At 35.1% G+C, this 19,158-nt stretch overlaps 1 long non-coding RNA gene across 1 annotated transcript; it reads left to right on the forward strand.

The window, feature by feature from the left end:
- Positions 1 to 353: 353 nt before the first annotated feature.
- LOC117981501 (uncharacterized) lies at positions 354 to 11,669 on the forward strand. The gene is made up of 3 exons (XR_004673060.3): positions 354 to 608; positions 2,111 to 2,330; positions 11,115 to 11,669. It is a non-coding gene; the product is annotated as an uncharacterized LOC117981501 (long non-coding RNA).
- Positions 11,670 to 19,158: the final 7,489 nt, after the last annotated feature.

Below are 19,158 nucleotides of genomic sequence, written 5' to 3' on the forward strand. Positions count from 1 at the left end.
CCAACTATGCCACATTCCTTTGATGGGTGATTTTGTTCTTACTTAAAAATGATGAGGACATCGGGGCCCAAAGAGTTCAGAGATTTCCCCACAGTCACAGATCTAGTTAGTGCCAGATCCAAGGCTGTACAGGGAAAGAAAAGAATTGATGCTTCTTTTTGCTCTACCTCCTGGGAAATTCTCACATTAACACTGACTCAGTGAGTAATGAATAGATTCTTTCAGAAATAGAGTTGTCACAGTCTGACCTAAGTTAGCAAGCTTTTCATTTTGCTTAGACAAAGAAAACAAAATGTTAGGCTGGCTTCTCAGCCTGAGGGCCTTGGAGTGAAGGAAGCTTTCTATAGCGGGGATCCTTTCAGCTACACTGGGCATGAATTAGCCTTCTAGAGAGCACACATTCTGCATGGATGTGGGCATATCCGGATTGTTATTTACCTTCACTAGAGGGCAGGTAACCCAATGCGACCACAGACCCTCCAGACTTCAGCAGGCAGAGCTGAAGAATGTAGATTTGGATCTTATATTTGTATAGCATCGTTCAGACGAGACTTTCGGAGCCAATCGTCAAAACTACCATGAAGCTGTGAAACACTAGCTGTCCATCAGTAAGTACGCAGGAGGCCCTGGACAACAGAGGATTCCTCTATCTTTTACATATGGAGAGGAAATATCATGAAGCAGGCTCATAAATAATTGCCCATACTTGATTTGGGAGTGAAAAGCTCCAGAAAATGATGCTTTAGACTCGAGGGCTGTAATCTAAAATTCCCTGAACTCTATGTGAGGGGAAAATCTTCAGGGTGATTCGGTCATAGCCAGGATCCTCTTAGTTTTTGAGGGTTTTGTCTATCTCCTCCCCTGCAATGTTTTAGGCAAACATGATCATATCTGATTTATGCCAGAACACAGACAGGTAAGTATTATTGTCTCCAATTCAAAGATGAGTAACAGCAGCTTAGTGCAACTGAAAAGGCATATATTGCTGGATACCATTACTTTCTAAAACAGGCAGATCGTGGAAAAAGGAAGGCCGTTTGTTTTAGTGTACACTTTGACAGATTTGGATATAAGAAAGTATTCTGAAGTGAAGCATGTCAGGCAATACTAAGAGAACTGAAAGGTTTTAAATAAAAGTGAGAATTTGGGAGTTTCTGGGGTGAACATGGGGATAAAAGAAGAAGAAATGAGAATTATTAACAAGAAAGAAGATTCTGGAAACCACCTGTGAAAATTTCCGTTAAAGGACTAACTGAAGGTACTTTTAAGTATGATTTGCCAGTAACATTTATTTGTGTTTTGGGGATCCTATGATATAAAACCCCCTTAATCTTTAGAAAACTCAGAAGTTTCTTGAAGAGATTGTTTTAACATGGGTAAATAGAAAGTAGGGGATAATGATGTGAAATAAATCATTTTTTTCCTTCACAAAATATATAGCTCTATTTGGGTAAGGTTTACACTTCAGAATGTTAGGACTGCTTCTTCAGAACACTCCTAGGTCTCTAAAGACAAGAAATCCCCAGAAAACAATTCAGCTACATTCAGAAAATCCGTGTGAATCTAAGACGTCTGAAGAAAAAGTAAGAGAGAGCTGTTTTTCATGTTTCCATGCCTCTGCATCCAAGCCCCTCATGTGGAGAGCAGTGAAAGATTAGGTAAAATATATATATATATATATATATATACACACACACACACGTATAATAAATGTCTACTTACATAAGTCCTAATTAGTCTGATAAATACAACCATATGCCCTATAATGACATTTCAGTCAATGACAGATCACATATATGATCTCCGACAAGATAATACATGGATCTGAAAATTTTTTATTATCAATGTCGTAGCCTTCATAACGTCTTAATGCAATGTATTATTCATGTGTTTGTGGTGATGCTGGTGTAAACAAACCCACTGTGCTACCAGTTATATAAAAGTATAGCACATGCAATTAGGTACATGTAATTAGGTACAGTATAGCACATGCAATTAGGTACAGTACATAATAGGCACAGTACATAATAGGTACAGTACATAATGATAATAAATGGCTATGTTACTGGTTAATGTGTTTACTGTACTATACCTTTTATTGTTATTTTAGAGTGTACTCCTTCTACTCATAAAAAAAAAGAGGTTAAATGTGAAACATCCTCATTAAGGTCCTTCAGAAGGTGTTCCAGAGGAAGGCATTGCTATATCATAGGAGAAGACAACTTCATGGCATGTTACGGCCCCTGAAGGCCTTCCAGTGGGACAATATGTGGAGATGGAAGCCAGTGTGATATTGATGATGCTGACTCTGTGTAGTCTTAGGCTAACAGGTAAGTGTGCCTTAGTTTTTAGCCAAAAGGTTTTTAAAAAATTAATAGGAAGGCCAGGTGTGGTGGCTCACACCTGTAATCCCAGCACTTTGGGAGGTGGAGGCAGATGGATCACCTGAGGTCATGAGTTAGAGACCAGCCTGGTGAAACACGTCTGTACTAAAAATACAAAAATTAGCCAGGCATGGCAGCATGTGCCTGTAGTCCCAGCTACTCTGGAGGCTGAGGCAGGAGAATTGCTTGAACATGGGGGGCGGAGGTTGCAGTGAGCCAAGATCGCACCACTGCACTCCAGCCTGGGTGACCCAGTGAGACTCCATCTAAAAAAAAAAAATTAATAGGAAAAATGTTAATAGAATAACAATATAAAGAAAGGAAATATTTTGTAGAACTGTATGTGTTAGTTAGGTGTTATTTAAAAAGAGTCAAAATGTTTAAAAGAAAATTTATTTCCAATTGATACCCACTTTCATGTCTACAAAGATTAATTAAATACAATTATATTTAGAGCATAGTCTGTGTGATCATCTGGGTATGTGAACTGGTGGTTTTCACTTGTAAAACATTTGCCCATTTAGATATTTATTGAGAAACTACTTTGTGCTTGAAATTGTATTAGGGTGATTAGTGGTGATTATGACAGGTAAAAAAACAGGATCTTCACCTTTTCAAGAGAGGTCCCTAAGGAACATGTAACAGGAGAGGTACTGGGGGCATTCTAAAGGCTTTTGGTAGAGGGAATTACATCTGACCTGGAATATGAATAGCAATTAAATGAAATTGTTAGAAGTCATTTCTTGGTAAATCAGTCACGTATTTCTTGAATCTCAGTGAAGGCAGACCTAGATCTACCTACATATATTAAAGACAATAAATGTGTCCTCCATTTTGTTTTAGCTTATGCATATTTAAGGGATATGAATTAGCTCTAGAGTTTTCTCTATGCAACGGAACATTTATGGATAGAATTGTGTAATTCGTGATGGTGACGACAATAAGGGGAAAAGAGGAAAACGAAGATAAATAATGTGGAGGAGGAAGAACAGGAAGACAAAGAGGAAAAGAAGGAGGAGAAGGAAGTAATCAGTGCATTTTGGCTTTTGCTACTATCACTTAAGATTCCCACTCTTATGTGAACTCCCCCAACAATGATAAGATATCATCAAAGAGAATTGACTGTCAAATTACTTCCCAAATTAAACTGCAGCAGAACATATCTCTCTGGGAACTGAAGAAATGAGAGACCTAATTTTTTATGACATTAGAGATCATTTCATCCAACTTTCTCATTTTACACATAATGAATCTAGGGCTGAGAGAGTTGAAATATCAGCTGTCAAATTCCACAGTGGATTTGTAGCAGAGTCTTATTGAAACATAATAATGGTATTCTATAAAGGTATTATGTTAAAGTACAAAAAGAAATGAACTCTGAAAAATAAAACAATTTTCATGTCTGCTTCCATTCTTTAATATTGTTTTCCCAAACCACAATGTCCTTGAAAATTATAAATGGTCATATATTTGCATGGTGATTTTTTCTCTCTTTTTTCTATTTATTGTCTGAAGTAATTTAAAATATAGCTTTCATTCTCTACCCTTTTATACATTTCCTATCTTTGATCAATACACCTCAGTCACCCACAAAATTTAGGTTACTTATTTTATAAACAATGTGGAACTTATTGGATCTTACAAATCACTGAACATTAGTGGAGATAAATGACATGAAAAATGTAGGTTCTTTTTTTTTTGTATGTGGCACTACAGCAACTTAAAAAGAGAAGTTAAAACACAATAATATTTTAGTGTTAAAATATTCATAAGGACTTTGTTCTCCTATGTTTGTTATAAGCTGAGATATTACCTGACAACGAAAGTTAATGCTTTTAAACCATAGGTTTTTTTTAAAGCCCTAAGATTTTCCCACACAAACTAGATCAACTTTCTCTTTTAAGTTACCCTAGAATTATAAAAGGGTAATATTTACTAAGGAAAACAACGAGGTTCTAGTATGAGTTTTGCTTTTAAATGGTCAAGCACTGTGTTACAATTTTTACATTGTAACATATTTATTTAATTTTTATATTGATTATACAGAGGCATTTTCATTTATTTAATTTTTATATTGATTATACAGAGGTATTTTCATTTAATTTTTATACTGACTATACAGAGGTATTTTCATTTGATTTTTACATTGATTTTACAGAGGTATTTCTATATTAAATATGTGAAAACTGAGTTTCAGAGACTGAATCTCCTTATATTAGTCGCAAGGATTCCTTTTGCCTTCAAAAACAAATGTCTTTACCTTGACTTGTGTGACCTACATGATTCTAAATAAATTTGGCCACTGCCTATGTCTCCCGTCCTATTATACCAGTGTTTACCTTTCTTACTACATTACACCGGCTTTCCACATTAGACTTTTCCTGCTTTACAGCCTTTACATCTTTTCTTCTCTTCTCTTGCCTCTTCATACAGCCAACTTCTTCCCCCTACTCAAAATTTAAGTTTCATGCCAACATTTCAGAGGGCCTTCTTTGAACTATCTATAAAAAAGTGGTTAAGAGAGTTTTCACCATCTCAGCAACCTGTTACTTAATACTTATCACAATATGTGATACATTTATTATTTTATTCCACAGTCTCTATGGGGACGGGGTCTTAATTTGGAATAACTAGAGTAAGTTAGGTGCACAGAAAATGCGAAGAAATGAACGCTTAAAAATGGAAGAAGTCAATAAAATGAATTGGAACTAGGTGTGCTTCACAGTGCTCATATTTTCTGTTCTCTCCTCCACTGCCCCCATTTTATTTGTGATATTCCATTACACAGGTAAGCCGCACCTATACTTTGACTGGGATATCTCCCTTCTCTGAACTCTGCTGCCCTCTAGGAGTTATTATAAGTTAATTAGACTTATTGGTCAATAGTTTATGGTTGTATAGCTTATCTTCCCATCTTGACTGCAACCTATGTAAGTCATAGTTTGTACCTGTGATAATGCTAAAGGATTTCTCATCAGTGACACCATCATATTTCACTGGCCAGAACTGGACCCAGGATCCTGTGTAACCATCAGAGGGACAAGAAGCGAAACTCATCACGTGTCCAAAGAGGGGAACAAGAGTATTTGTGAATACAAGTAATGACTTCAATGGGAAGAATAAAGGAAGAGAGAAGAAATGAGAGAGAGGAAAGGAAAACAGAAGACAGAAAAGAGCTAGAAGAGTAGAGTGAAAATAGTAATTGAGGATTATAATTGTGACAGCTTTTTGGATGTATCAACTCGGTTAGGCTAAAGTCTCCAGTTACTCAACCAAACACTAATATAGGTGTTGCTGAGAAGAGATTTTGCAGATGTAACTAAAGCCCTTAATCAGTTGACTTTAAGTAAAGGAGATTATCCTGGATAATCTGGATGGAGCTGACTTAATCAATTGGAAAGCTTAAATGCAGAGCTTGGGCTTTCTCTGACTAAAGACGTAAGCAAATGGCTTCAGTTACAACCTGTTGAATAAAATAAACTGTCTTTTCTGAGGAAGGCACTTTGAACAACATTTAAAATTCATATACTCAGTTCAAATCATGAAATGATTCTTAACTGCAAAAAGTTGACATTAATTGAATACCTAAACAAATGCAGTTCTATAAGAATAAGCAAAGCTAAATATTAGAAAAGAAAGCGTGAGAACCAATCAAGGAAGTGAGAAAATGTTTCTTTTCATTCTCCCAAAGAACAAAAACAAAAGCAAAACAAACAAACAAAAAAAACTACAACTTTTTCTCAGGGTTTTTCAGTAAAGGACTGTGGATAAACTACCAAGTTTCCACTTCCCACTGTGTCCCTTGTAGAGATTTGGCTTTGGGGGACTTTAGATCTAGTAGCTGCCAAATTTTGACTCATTCATCTGGGCAAGTGCCATGGAGACAGACTTCTGAGGATAGCAAACCCTAGTGTTTTAATTCATAACGAGATTGTATTGAAAGGAGACACCTGAGCTGATTGGAGCCTCTTTCCCAAAGATGCTATTATGGCAGGGTCTTAAATATTCCACATATCCTGAAATGCCACTGCATTTCTTAATGCCATAAGAAGGACAAAACAAGGGCATGCTTGGGGGAGAGAAAGGATGAAGGGCCATGTCAGAAAGAACTAGAAATAAAAATACATCAGAATGTGGGAACTTCTCCTTTTTGTGGTCACCTCATTTGGGAAACTGGGCCAAATGCTCCCTTCTTCTGAACAGAGTTATGTAACTTACTCAAGAACAGCAGTTAAACATGCATTCAGAGGTCTTGGTGACCATCATCATTTAGCACCTGTCCCCAAATTGCATACTCTCTGGGCCCTGAGTTGTAGGCAAAAGAAAGTTGGATGTATATGGGTCAAGAAAGTATGGAAGTGGAGAAAGGAAATAGGCGTGGCTTCAAGAGAAAACCAGCTTTTCACAGGCCATGTTCATATTGCATTGTCACCACCCTGAAGGTCCTCAGAACACTGGTGATCTCATTAGAAGAAATGTGCGAGGACAATACACTCTCTTGTTAGGATGAGAGTACGTATGTTTCATGGTGATGGGGAGAAAAGAAGCAGAAGGGATTTGAAAGCAGATCATTTCTTCACAAACTAAAACCAGTTTTATTCTAACTTGTGTACAGTGAGGGAGCTGTAAGGGTGTGAATAGTTGGCAGAATGTTGGGGGTTAGATGCCCTGATTCACCATCTACATTTTTTTAGACATTCACATAGGCCAGGAGGAGGCAAGTTATAGTCCACGGGCCAAACCTTGCCCACAGCCTATTTTTCTAAGTAAAGTTTTATTGGAACACAGCCATACTTGCTTATTTATATATTGTATTTGGTCGCTTTCTTACTACAACAGCAGAGTTGAGAATGGCCTGCAAAATTTAAAATATTACCATATGATCATTTACAGGGAAATGTTTCTTGACCCCAAGCCTAAATATTAAGGATATTTGGAAAAATAAAACATTACCCTTTCTTTGTCCACAAAAACCCAATGAACTTGAAATAGATTATTTTAAAATAACCTGATACATGCTAAGAAATAAAGTATACACACTATGCTATGGAATCAAACAAGATGAATGCTTAAGTCAGCCAGAGTAATCAAGTAACCTTTCCTGGAGAAGCTGATCCCTAAGTTTGGTTAAGTCACTTTTTATATGCCTATTATATGCCTGTTTTAATTATTTATCATATTTTCTTTCCAACCTTCTCCAACTCTTTCTAGCTCCTATCTACCATGTTGCTAGCTCTCATAATTTTTTCTCTTCTGGTCTTTTAATCACCGTGTTGTATATATAAATGAAATTTATTAACATTTTTGTCTTTGAAGTCTGGGTTTTAAGATATGCTAGAAAAATCTATTCTATGGCAAAATATTAAATATTAATATTTATCTTAATCATTGTATGCATATGGATTTTTTGGCTTACATAGATTCAGCTGTATTTATTTATATGGCCAGACAACATTTATAATATTAATTATTGTGTAATTCACTTTTTCTACATTATATTGGAATTTTGCTTTTCACATCCATATATTTTGGTCTGATGCTTAACTACACTTTGTTTTAATGATCTTGCATGTTTCTTCCTGTGCCAGTACCTTACATTTCACAATTATGGAAGTTCTGAAATATGTCAATATTTGGCAGGGCTCTTCTACTTTTATTACTAGTTTTTTCAAGTCTTCATTTTTTTTAAATTTCATACTTATTTTTACAAGTATATTTTAGAATAATAATGTTATCAAATAGCTCTCCAAATTTCTTGCTGTAGTGAGTTTACTTTTAATTTATGCATAAAGACAGAGTAAACTGACATTTTTAGAAACTTGCATTTTCCAAATCAGAAACAAATACATCAGGGGATATATTTTCTAGTAATACAGACTAGATATTCAGAGAAACTTTCTAGCTATAGAATACCTGAAATGTTTAAAATATACATTTTGAAATATATGGCTGACCTAGCAGAAAAAATGCTTCGAGAGGGAAAAAATTATGAAATGGACTAATTGAGACAGGTGAACAGACGTTAAACCTTACATTTCTCTTAAGGATGTGAGATTGTCCTTTGTGGTTTAGAACTATGGTTTATATAGACTATCAATCTAGAATAAGAAATAAAGAAATAAGAAAAACAAATAAGAAAATAGAAATAAGAAATAAAGCCTAAGGCCCATGCAAAATAAGATGTCTCTCTGGTCAGACACCCCTGCAAAAAACCCGAACCCTCAGAGAGACAGCCCATAGAGAATAAACCAGAAAGCACAAAAGCAAAAGTAAAGGGCTTATTCTCAGAGGAAGATGTAACTATGTTTAGGCATGTGGATATTAGTATAAATAAAGAATAAAAATTTCCACCCCCCTAAGATTTTTCTAACTATAAACCTGATTTCATGCCTGTTTTGAGAGAGAATTCACAATCTCGTCACTAGTCGAAAATACAGCAAGTAGATCTTTTAGATTAAAGGGACCCTAGAGATATGCCTATATGAACCTAGAGAGACAAACACAAATCGCTGGTGGGGAAATAAAATTCAAAGTCAGAATATAAAGATAAAATCTCAGAGACTATTAACTCAATAGATACATAAGACACATGCCAACAGAACTAAGATTAAGTTTTAATATTGAACGACAGAATCAGAGATAAAAGCACACTGATGTTGGAAGTATCAGATACAGGATATACAATAATTGATTTTAATATTTTAAAAGTTTGTACAGGGGACCTAGCTAAACCAGAGGCTATCAACTCTAACCTTTTGAAAAACTAAACAGAAAAGTCAAGAAAGTTTAAAAGTACAGAGGAATTTAAATTAGAGGCCAGGTGCAGTGGCGCACACATGTAATTCCAGCACTTTGAGAGGCCAAGGCAGGAGGATTCCTTGAGCCTAGGAGTTCCAGACCAGCTTGGGCAATATAGTGGGACCCTGTCTCTACAAAAAATAAGATGTAAAAAAATTAGCCAGGCTTGATGGCATGCATCTATAGTCCCAGCTACTTGGGAGGCTGAGGCAGGAGTCACTTGAACTAGAGTGGTCGCCACAGTACTCCAGGCTGAGCAATAGATTAAGACCCCATCTCAAAAAAAAAAAAAAAAAAAAAAATTAACACATTGGTTATGCATCAGTTTAAACACAATTGAAAAAAGAGTAATTTGAAGATAGGTTTTTACAAAATAATGCAGCACAGAAAGACTAAGTGATAGACACTATGGAATAAATATTAAGCTAGATAATAATAGAATATGCATTTTTAAAATATCTCTCTAATTGAAATCCCAGAAGTCAGAATAATGAAGTAAAGGACGTATTTGATATAGGGTTGTACATTGTCCTCTCTTTAAGATAGACAGGATTACATATATGTTCATTGTATTCAGAAACCACAGATATTATAAATTTGATGTGTCAAAATATTATAATAAACCAAAGAATTATGACATTAAAGAGATGAACAAAAAAGTAGTCAAAAATTAAAAACAAATAGTTTACTTGCCACGAATGAGACATAATTTTACAACAGTAAATAAAAAGCCTTAAAAAAGTCTAATACTGTCTACAATATGAGACACGAAAACAACTCTCAGTTAAGATACATTTCAAGAGCGAATTAAGAATTCAGACATACAGGCCGGCGCGGTGGCTCACGCCTGTAATCCCAGCACTCTGGGAGGCCGAGGCGGGCAGATCACGAGGTCAGGAGATCGAGACCATCCTGGCTAACACGGTGAAACCACGTCTCTACTAAAAATACAAAAAATTAGCCAAGCGTGGTGGCGGGCGCCTGTAGTCTCAGCTACTAGGGAGGCTGAGACAGGAGAATGGCGTGAACCTGGGAGGCGGAGCTTGCAATGAGCCGAGATCACGCCACTGCACTCCAGCCTGGGCAAAAGGGCAAGACTCCGTCTCAAAAAAAAAAAAAAAAAAAAGAATTCAGACATACAAAACGTGGAAAGGTTTGCTAATACCGGGCACCACTATAAAAATTTAAAAATATGCTTGGGGAAAAAGAAAAATAATGTCAGAGTAAAGGTAAGAGATAAAAAAAGAAAGGATGATGAGGGCAAAAACAGTATACCTGAGTAATTCAAGAAAAATCAAGATATTAAAACAACAAGAGTCATAAATATGATAATGATTTCTAATTTTTGGATTCACATATCATAAGATGGAACTTAATGTCTCAATTCCAGTAACATTTAAGTCAGGAGAAAATACAACCCACATTATTCTAATATCCTTGTATGATTTGAAATAATACTAAAACTGTTTTTTAAAGTTATATATAAATTTGATTAAGTTAAATATAAATTTAAGTACAGCTAGTACCAGTGCTGAAAGAGTGTGTTAACTTTTAAGTTGATAAAGAGAAAAAATAATAAAATGAAAGTCCTAATACCAAGATTAGTATTAGGGGACATTAATTAGAGGACAATGAGGTATCTTTTTCACAAGTGTTTCATTTGGGCTTCCTCTCTGACAGGCAAACTGCCTCTTTCCTTGCTAGAATTTCCGATTGCTTTTTCATTTCAAATAGGGACTTTGGGTGTAGCCTGCTAGACCCTACCCATAGAGCTGGTTTACTCAGGAATTTGGGTTTCCTTTCAACTCTTCGTCCAGCTCTTGTGTGAAGCTTTTTAAAGGTTAAATTGCTTGGCTTGGATGTCACCAAATATAAGGTATGGACAAACCCAGAAATGTAAAACCCTTTTATCTTTCTCTTTAAAACATGCAGAGCCAACCACAGAATATGAATCCTACTGTAAAACCTTTTAAAAAATTGCCCAGAAGGAAATGATATGTGGATTTATTAGGTGAGTAACATACTAAGGAAGTGACAGCAGAACCACAAGGAGAAGAGCAAATCTTCAGACAGGACCATTTGGCAAGAATCAACTGTGCCTGAATGTGATGCGGAACCACATCCTTCTAACCCAACCCTGCTGGGTTGCATGGAGTTAAGTGTCTTCCATAAGCAAGAAGTAAAACAAACTCCATGGGAACTCGCTAAAACTCAAGCCTCATTTCCCAAGTTTATTTATTTTCTTGTTCCTGTTGACTTTTAATATAACACAGTCACCCAGGAATTTTTGCACCAATTAGTCTCTGATTTCACCATTTCCTATCTAGATTTCTGACCAAATGGCTTCTCCCAGAACAAGTTCTGAAACCTAATCTTTATTTCTATGACTGTCTAACTTGTTCTTTTATCTCCACTTGTCAGCTTTGCCCTTTCCAGCCCCAGAGGTTGCTGATATCACTGCAGCGTGGTAACGGGTTCTGAAGATGGGCCAGACTGCTTGGGCTTAGATCTTACCTTTGCAATATACTAGCTATGTGTATAATATTGGAGGAAGCAATGAATCTCTTAAATATCCCTTTTCTCATCAGAATGGTAGAGAAAAATAATCAGATTCAGAAAAACAATCACAAAAAGGAAAAAGTGTAAAAACATACAGTTCTCAGAGGAAAGATGGCAAATAATCAAATACATAAATTACAAGAGATGAATTTTTTGGATGCAATTTTCTTTTATCAAATTGTTAGAATTCTAGGACAAATTTTGGTGATATCTAGTATAAGGGTCTGAGAGAATAAGAACTTTAACAAATTCTTGTTAAAAAAATAATTCTGACTTTTTGAAAATAATGGTCTCTCTCTAAAGGGATATTTTTAATGTACTTCATATGAATACTTGTGTATGTGCAACAACATATATGTAATTGGATGTTGACTGAAAATGTTATATTGGCACAAAATGCAAACATGTGAAATATATTAATAATAGAATATTATCATGCTATATAATTATATGTATTATATATTATAAAAATATTATTCTAATTATTGTGAAGTGAAAAAATAGGAATAACAAATAAGTACCATATTTAAGAACAATAGATAAATAAGAACAGTTTATATTTTAGTCCCAGCTTTCTAATCACTGCAGGTCAAACTAGGATTGGGTGCTGGTTCAGTTATTTAAGTCAATGCTTCTCAAATCTTTGGGTTTCATTGATCAGAAAATTTCACAAGCAGGCTGGGTACAGTGGCTCACACCTGTAATCCCAGCACTTTGGGAGGATGAGGCAGGTGGATCACCTGAAGTCAGGAGTTTGAGATTTGCCTGGCCAACATGGTGAAACCCATCTCTACTAAAAATACGAAAATTAGCTGGGTGTGGTGGTGCGTGCCTGTAATCCCAGCTACTTGGGAGGCTGAGGCAGGAGAATCACTTGAACTTGGGAGGCGGATCCAGGAGGCAGAGGTTGCAGTGAGCAGAGATCCCACCACTGTACTCTAGCCTGGGTGACAGAGTGAGACTCTGTCTCAAAAAAAAAAAAAAAAAAAAAAAAGAAAGAGAAAATTTCACAAACAAAATAGTAACCTACATAGAGTTGCCAAAGTGTATTTTGCTAAATTAAGCAATTAAGATACCAATCATCTACTTTCACCATCAATTCCTTAAGAAAACATTTTAACATCAAAATAGTAAAAACAAATGCTTATCTCAAAATAACAGAAAGCTGGCCAGGCATGGTGGCTCACGTCTGTAATCCCAGCACTTTGGGAGTCCAAGGAGGGTGGACCACTTGAGGTCAGGAGTTCGACCTCAACCTGGCCAATATGGTGAAACCCTGTCTCTACTAAAAGTACAAAAAAATTAGCTGGGTGTGGTGGTGGGCACCTGTAATCTCAGACTCGGAAGTCTGTGGCAGGAGAATTCCTTGAACCCGGGAGGTGGAGGTTGCAGTGAGCCAAGATGATTGTGCCACTGCACTCCAACCTTTGGGACAGAGCAAGACTCTGTCTCAAAAACAAAACAAACAACAACAAAAAAAACAGAAAGTTATTTCAGACAAAAAAAATGGATTTCAGGAAAAATCAACTGTTTCACTCTAGTTTTTTCTGTTCTCATAGTAGGCTTCTAAAAATTTTGTCATATAACTGCAGCTTGTCACTTATGAAATACTGATTTAGATATTTCTCTTTCATTAGTGTCTATTTCCAGCAAATAGAGAAACAAGAAGCATTTTATGCAACTAAAGAAAAGATGAGCTGAAAATCAAGCTTTAGCTGGGATAGAAATGTAAACAATGCTCAATGCAGAAGGTAAATTTTAATCTTAGAACCAAAAGTTGTCTTGCCAATAAACCATGCCAGCAATTCTCAACGCAGGCCATTCACTGGAATCATCTAGAGACTTACAAAAGAAGTATGATACACTGATCCCATCTCTAGAGATTCTGATTCAACTAGTCTGGTGTGAGGCCCAAACTCAGATATTATTTTAACAGTTCCCCACGTGATTATAATAAGTGGCAAGAGTTGATTGCCACTGATCGAATCTGTTTTGTTTTTCAGTAATGAGAAACAGTTTATAAAGTGAATTCTAACATGTTTTCCTTTTAAGATAATTTGAAAAGCAAACAAAATAAATTAAAAAACAAGAAAGTTTGAGTTTTCAGCAATAATGTTCAAATATCTCATTTTGCCCTAAAATACTAAGGATCAAATAATTTAAATAACTTACCTAGAGATGCAGGCCTACGTCAAAATATTGATATCAATGTAAAATATATACATAAACTGTTTCTTTGTGTGAAGATGATTAATATTTATTCTAAATATCATGACTTAAAGGAATTAATAATGCATTCTCACATATTGATTTTAAGGTGAAAACTGAGTTGCCTTTTAAAAAGAAACTTCCTCTTCATGAAAGACTTGACTTGCATTAGTATAAGTTATGGGTGTATTTCCTAAGTTGTTAAATTTTGAGGACAAGCTTAAGATCTGATGAATCAGAAAGTGTTGATTCTCTTTGAACAAAGTACCCCAATTAACTGTAGGCCAGTATTTCTCAAAGTGTGATACTATAAATCACACTTGTATTAATATCATACAATAGTCCAAAATGTAGATTATTTTTCTGAGGATGGGATCCTGAAAAGGGTGGATGTTACAACTCTCTTCATGTTTTGGATCTAAACAAAAATTTAAGAACCATTGCTCTAGGTCTAAATCAGGTGGTCCCCAGACCAGACTTTGAAAAACATAGCTCTACTTTCAGGATACATTTTTAATCTTTTTTGTTTGTTTGTGAACACTAGCTGACTTTGCTCTCCTGGGAGCTAGTTGAAACATTTTGCACAGGCACCATTTCTGAGCAGGGTGTCACTAACCCACTGCAGTGTGATTCCTACTTAGAAGCAGTGCCTTAGAAATCTCAGTTCCATTACATAAGGTAGCTGGTACTTGCTGATTAGGAAGATTAACAGAGGTAAACAGCGGCTTTTAATCTTTTCTAGACTTTCAGGCTCCTATAAACCCAGAACAACTCTCCTGTCAAAATAGAGATAAAGAAGCTTAACTGATGCACAATTCTATTTCTAATATTTCTGTGGCTTTTACAACTCACTGTAGGATCTGGTTTTTGAGTACCTGTTCTGTAAGATTTGTAGCTACTGTATTTCCATGTGGAGAGTAAGAAATATCTAACATTGCCAGCCTATGATACATACAGCCATATGAAAAGTGGGAGGGCATCATTGCAATGGAAAAACCAATACCAAACTGATTGTAATCCCTGTTTAGGATTTGTGGAATACCTTTATATCTGTAATTACTGTTATGCTTTTTTTGGGTAGAAAATAAATCACACAAGTATGCAGGAGAAATGTATTTAATTGCTTTTTTCACAGTCAAGGCAACTATGTCTCATACTATTTCCCCAGTTAATTTTCTACTCTAATCAAATGATTGTCTACTGGGTCCCCAAATACTTAATTTTTATCTATACTTTACATTTTTTCTCTGCCTTCTTAAATTTGACTTGTTCAAAGTGCAGCTTATTCTACAACCAGGACATAACTTCTACTGCATTTTTCCATTAAAATTTAGAAAGTGGTGTTTGTCTTTTTTTTTTTTGAAGAAGTATTCTACAGGAAGAATTTTGATAGCAGGATATCATACACACTTCTGTTTAGAATTAAAAATAGTTATGTGGTAGGTATAGAAGATTCTGCCATAGATATGCAGAACTGAATGCAAACTGTCTTTTTAATCTGCAAATGAATTTAGTAATATATATTACAAGCCCTAAAATATCTATGACCTTTATGTAAATAATTCTGCCTCTAAAAGTTTGTATTAAAAATGGTCATGGGGCCATCAACATTTTAATTGTAAGGCTCTTCACATAAAGTGGTATTTTAATAGAAAGCAATTGAAAGCATCTAAATATTCAACATGAGAAAACATTTAATGATGATTATATGACTTGTACAATTATAAATTGAATATCTGACTGCTTGACAAATACTTTCCCTATAATGTTAAAAAATTTGAGATAGAAAGTTGTAAATATAACTTAGCCTAATTCTGTAAAAAGTACATACATGCTGGGCTGGGTGTGGTGGTGGCTCACACCTGTAATTCCGGCACTGTGGGAGGCCAAGGCAGGCAGATAATCTGAGGTCAGGAGTTCAAGACCAGCCTGACCAAAATGGTGAAACCCCATGTCTACTAAAAATACAAAAATTAGCCCGGTGTGGTGGTGCATGCCTGTAATCCCAGCTACTTGGGAGGCTGAGGCAGGAGAATTGCTTAAACCCAGGAGACGGAGGTTGCAGTGAGCTGAGATCGTGCCATTATACTCCAGCTTGGGCAACAAGAATGAAACTCCGTCTCAAAAAAAAAAAAAAAAGGTACCTACATGCCTGACACTGTGTTTGGAGTAATTTTAATGAACAACAGATAAAATTATCATGAAGAAAAATCTTATGGAGAAAGGGTTGTTGTATACTTTAGAAATGGATTTCAAGTCTATGCTATCTGATGCAGTGACTTTTAAAATCAATTTCATTGAAATATAGTTTGCATATAATAAACCATATTCGTTTAAAGCATACAATTTTATGAGTTACATCTGGGAAATAACCACCACAGTCATGCTACAGATTATGTGTATCACCCCTTAAATTTTCCTTGTGCCTCTTTCAAATCAATCTCTCTTCCCCAAGATTGATTGATTTTTTTCTGGGCATAGATATAATAGTATTACATTTTTCAGACACTTATATAAATAGAATCACATAGAATGTATATTTATCATGTTGTAGTATGTGTCAGTAGCTTTTTTGCACTTTTATTGCCAAGTGGTATTCTACTGTATGGATATACCATAATATATTTATTCACTGTTGATAGAATTTTAGGTCTTCCCCAGTTTAGCAGCAGTATGAATAAGCTGCTCTATGTAAATACTTATGTACATAGGTTTTCCTTTCTCTTGGGGAAATGGCTGTAGGAGAAATGGTTGGGTTGTAATGTAGTTGTAGGTTTAATTTTTAAAAAATCAACTTCTAAACTGTTATTCAAAGTGGCTGTGTAATTTAACATTTTACATTTTTACTGGCAATGTTTGAGAGTCCCAGTTTCTCCATATCCTGTCAACACTTACAATTATCAGCCTTGGCTGGGTGCAGTGGCTCACGCCTGTAATCCCAGCACTTTGGGAGGCTGAGGCAGGAGGATCACCTGAGGTTGGGAGTTTGAGACCAGCCTGACCAACATGGAGAAAGCCCGTCTCTACTAAAAATACAAAATTAGCTGGGAGTGGTGGTGCATGCCTGTAATCGCAGCTACTCGAGAGGCCAAGGCAGGAGAATGGCTTGAACCTGGGAGGCGGAGGTTGCGGTGAGCCGAGATCGCGCCATTGTACTCCAGTCTGGGCAACAAGGGTGAAACTCTGTCACACACAAACAAAAAAATAAGCCTTTTTCTCATTTTGGCCATTTTTGTCACTTGTTATTTGTGAAATACTGATTTAGGTATGTCTCTCCTGTGTGTGTGGGAGTGCAGCATTGTCATTTGGACTTTGTGTATTTTTTGATGAATGATGTTAAGTATAATTGTATGTACTTATGATTATTTGCCTCTGTTTTTTCATGAAATCACCATTCAAATCTTTTTTCCTTTTAATTGGGTTGTTTACCTTCTAGTATTTGAGTTATAAAAGTTCTCCATATATTCTAGCTACAAAATCTTTGTAGATGTGTGTATTGCAAATGCATCTTCTCTGAGACAGTGGCTTGTCTTTAAGTTTTCTTAACAAGTCTTTGAAAGAATAACCACTTTTAATATTGAGAAATTTCATTTTTCCATGTTTATTTTCTTTTATGGCTTGTGCTTTTTGCTTCCTATCTATGAAAACTTTGCAAAGTTTTTCCTTTATAATTTATTCTAGAAGTTTTACAGTTCTGCCTTCCATAGTTAGGTCCATGGTCTATTTTAAGTTAATTTTTGTGTGTGGTGTTAGGTAGTGGTTGATCAATTTTTTTCATACAAATATCCAAATTTATAGCACCATTTGTTGAAAAAAATGATTTTGTCTCTCCCCTTTTGATGGTCTTAATACCTTTGTTGAAAATCAATTGACTTCATATGTGTGGTTTTATTTCTAGACTTTTTTCTCTTCCATTTACACCCACCCCCCAACACATGTACACACACACATATAAGCATACTTATATGTCTATTACTTCATATTAATCCCTATACATGTATAGTAAGCCTTGAAATCTCATAGTATCTGTTAATTTTTAAAATTATTTTGGTTATTTTAGATCATCTACATTTCCAGATAAATTTTAGAATAAGCTTCAATTTCTACAAATACGAAACCTGCAAATTTTGTGGGGGTTATACCAAAGCTATAGATCAATTTGTGGAAAATTGGCTCTTCAACAATACTGAGTCTTCCAATATAATATATATTTTTCTAATTATTTAGGTCTTCTTTAATTTTTCCCAGCAATATTTTATAGTTTTCTGAGCAAAAGTCACATTTTTTGTTGTATTTATTTCTAAGTACGTTTTTATTTTGATGCTATTGAAATAGAACACATTTTATATCACTTTTCAATTTTTTTATTATTACAATATGTATATATAAATACAGCTATTTAAAAAATAAACTTACAGGTTGACTCTGCTAAATATACTTATTAATTCTTCATGATTCCTGGGATTTTTTTATATACACAGTTGTGTCAAGTGCAAACATACATTTTTGTTTATTTCGTTTCAAACTGTATACTCTTGTCTTACCTTAAATACTTACTTAAAAAAAATTTACCTATTGCACTAATTAAGATTTCCAGTAAATGTTGCCTAATAGTAGTGTGATAGAGCATTTTTATCTTTGCCACAATTTTAGGGAGAAAGTACTTAATATTTTTTCATTAAGTGTAACATTTGCTTTGGGTTTATTATAGATGCCCTTTATCAGACTGAGAAAACTCCCCCCATACTTAATTTCCAGAGTTTTTAATCAATAAATATGGTTGATTTTGTAAATGCTTTATCCAGATCTATTAAATTTATCATAAGATGCTGTAGACTGAATGTTTATTGTCCCACAAAATTGTAAAGATAACTTTATATGTTGTGAGAAACCCTTAATTGGTCATGGTATATTGTTCTTTTTATATGTTGTTGAATTTGAGTCACTGATACTTTGTTAAGGATTTTTACATGTATTTTTATCAAGAATATTGGGCTGTCCTTTTCTTTTGCAATGCCTTTACATGTTCTTATATTACTATTTGGTATCTGGCCTCACAGTGTTTCTTTTTCCTGTATTTTTTGAAGAAAATTGTGGAAGATCAGCATTGTGCATTTCTTAAATTCACCAATGAAACAATTTGACGCTAGTATTTTCCTTTGGGAAAAGTATTTTATATAGAATACATCTTCTTAAATAGAGATAAAGC

The sequence above is a fragment of the Pan paniscus genome, chromosome 7, assembly GCF_029289425.2.
Source record: "Pan paniscus chromosome 7, NHGRI_mPanPan1-v2.0_pri, whole genome shotgun sequence".
NCBI classification, from domain to species: domain Eukaryota; kingdom Metazoa; phylum Chordata; class Mammalia; order Primates; family Hominidae; genus Pan; species Pan paniscus.